The sequence below is a fragment of the Meriones unguiculatus genome, chromosome 9, assembly GCF_030254825.1.
Source record: "Meriones unguiculatus strain TT.TT164.6M chromosome 9, Bangor_MerUng_6.1, whole genome shotgun sequence".
NCBI classification, from domain to species: Eukaryota; Metazoa; Chordata; class Mammalia; order Rodentia; family Muridae; genus Meriones; species Meriones unguiculatus.
Window position 1 is genome coordinate 57,846,502 of NC_083357.1, and position 2,610 is coordinate 57,849,111.

The window sequence follows — 2,610 nt, forward strand, 5'->3', positions numbered from 1 at the left end:
TTTAATCCCAGCACTAGGAGGCAGAGGCAGGTGGATCTCTAAGAGTTTTAGGGTAGCCTGGTCTACATCATGAGACCCTACCTCAGAAAACAGAAAACAAACACAACCAAAGGTCATTATCTTCAGGAGCATGTGGGGAAAGTTCACTGCTGGAGACAGCTATCGCCAGGCAATGTCCTGGGTTATCTGGAAGACTGCAGAAGTTCTGGGGTTAGGCCTGTCACAAGATAATAAGCAGGATTTGAGGCTGCCTGGGAAACACATGGTGAAGCTGGTCCTGGTGGCACGGGCCTGTAATTACAGCTTTGTGGGAGGCTGGTGCAGAGCCTGCCTGGACTACAGATGTAGGAATGCACATGTGAGCTGCTTTATAGACACCTTGATGTAATGAGCCCATTTTCTACTTTCACTAGCAGAAACAACGCATAGAGAAAAGTGCAGGGCATGCAAAGCAGTGTCCAGGCTCCTTTTTTAATTATAAAAAAAGGGAGGAATGTTAGGATTTTGGAACAAAACATGCTTCTGGGTTACCTAGCACCTTATGACGTCATCATGTGTCACCGGCCAGGTGGCCACACCTGGAAGGCGTGATTACCTTGCCCCTTAAAGGGACAACCCGACGTATGGTTGCTCTCTTGCTCTCTCTCTCTCTCTTTTGGTCCTCTCTTCTCTTGCTCTCTTGCGGCGTCCCCTCCCCCCTCCCCGTCATGTCCTCTCTTCATATCCACCTAATAAACCTCTTTCATAGAAAATCTGTTGTCAACCTCATATATTAATAGATCTGACATTTATAGAGTTGAATCTTCAGTTGCTCTACCCTAATTCCTGGAGTCTGGTGGGAAGGACGGAAGGTTTCAACTCTCTTAAACACTTGGTGTTTTTAGTGGCTTATTTATCTTGAGACTATTAAGAATCTTACCCCAAGTCACTTCATTAGTGTAAACTCGGGTGTGATCGAAGATGCTGTGAGCAACAAAAGATAGTCAGGAAATGCCACGCATGAGCTGTGCGTCAGAACCACGGCAAATACAGTGACCAACTCTCATGGCTGCCTGAAGGGTGTGTTTTCTCTTGGACCAAATGACATTCCATGCTTCAAGTACAGTTGCTTTGTTTACATAATTGTCTTGGAGCACTTCCTGGCTGCATTTGTTGGGATTCTTGACTCAAGTGAGGTAAGGGAAATTCGGATTAAGTCTCTTTTCTATTGTTTAAATGTCTATTATTTAAGTGTCAGTTTAGTCTCCTATACATATATTTCCCTTAGCAGTCAGCATATTTATAGAAATATTTTATTAAATGTCCAAAGTGGGAAGGAATGGGTGTTATCAAAATCCTAGGCACAAAGCTTTACTTTTGTGGTCCTAATAAGTGAGGTCTGGCCACTGAAACACCAAACCAAACAGAAAAGGTAATGGTAGGAAGAAAACAAGAGCTTTAATCAGTGTAAGTGTGCTGGTAAAGCAAGGAGCCTGGTATCTTTAACCTGCCTCCAAGGTGCTAGCGAAAGTGCCATGATTATACAGGAGATATGGGGGCAAGATATATATGGGGGCAAGAAGAATTAAGCAATTTCTGGCCAACTGTCTTAGTTTGGGTTTTGTTGCTGTGAAGAGACACCATGACCAAAGCAACTCTTAAAAAGGCAAACATTTAATTGGTGCTGGCTTGCAGTGTCAGAGGTTTAGTCCATTATACTCATAGCAGGAAGCATGGAAGCATGCAAGCAGACATGGTTCTGGAGGAGCTGAGAGTTCTATATCTTGATCTGGGCAGCCAGGAGGGGACTGTCTTCTGCAGGCAGCCAGCAGGGGGCTCTGATTCCACACTGGTTGGGATAGCAAACCTCAAAGCCCACAGACACAGCGATGCACTTCCTCCAACAAGGCCACCCTACTCCAACAAGGCCACACCTCCCAATAGTGCCACTCCCTGTGGGCCAAGCATTCAAACACATGAGTGTATAGAGGCCAAACCTATTCAACCATTATAACAACCATTAGTTCACGTTGGCCAGAGTCATTGTCTGGGCCAGTGAGATGGCTCAGTGGGTAATGATGCTTGCTCTACAAAACTGACAGCTTGAGTTCAATCCCTGGAATACATGGCGGAAAGAGATAACCAACTCCCAAAGGTTGTCCTCTGTCTTCTTCCTGACCCCTGTACACACACACACACACACTCACACACAACAGGTAAAATCCTAAAGAGGAAAAGCCATTATTCTCCATTTATCCATCAGCCCTATCGATCTTGCACTCCCCGTGACCACAGACAACTCAGAACAAATCACACGCAGCCAGAAAAGTCAACCTCGTTAGCTCACTCTCAGTCACCCATTGGTCATATGCAGTCTCGAACATTGATAATGCCAGATCATGCATCACTCTCATTTGCCATGTGAAGAGTTGGCGGCTTTTAGTAAAGGCCATCTCTGAGTTCTTGTTTCAGGTCTTGTGTGTGAGAGGGGTCTCTTTCTGTGGAGTAAAGGAGACAAAGTTTCTGTGCTGTGATGGGCCTGATAGGCATTTGTGTTTGACCAGGACATATAGGGACACTAAGGGGCATGGGTGTTCACACAGTGGAGATGAACACAAACCCACAACACGG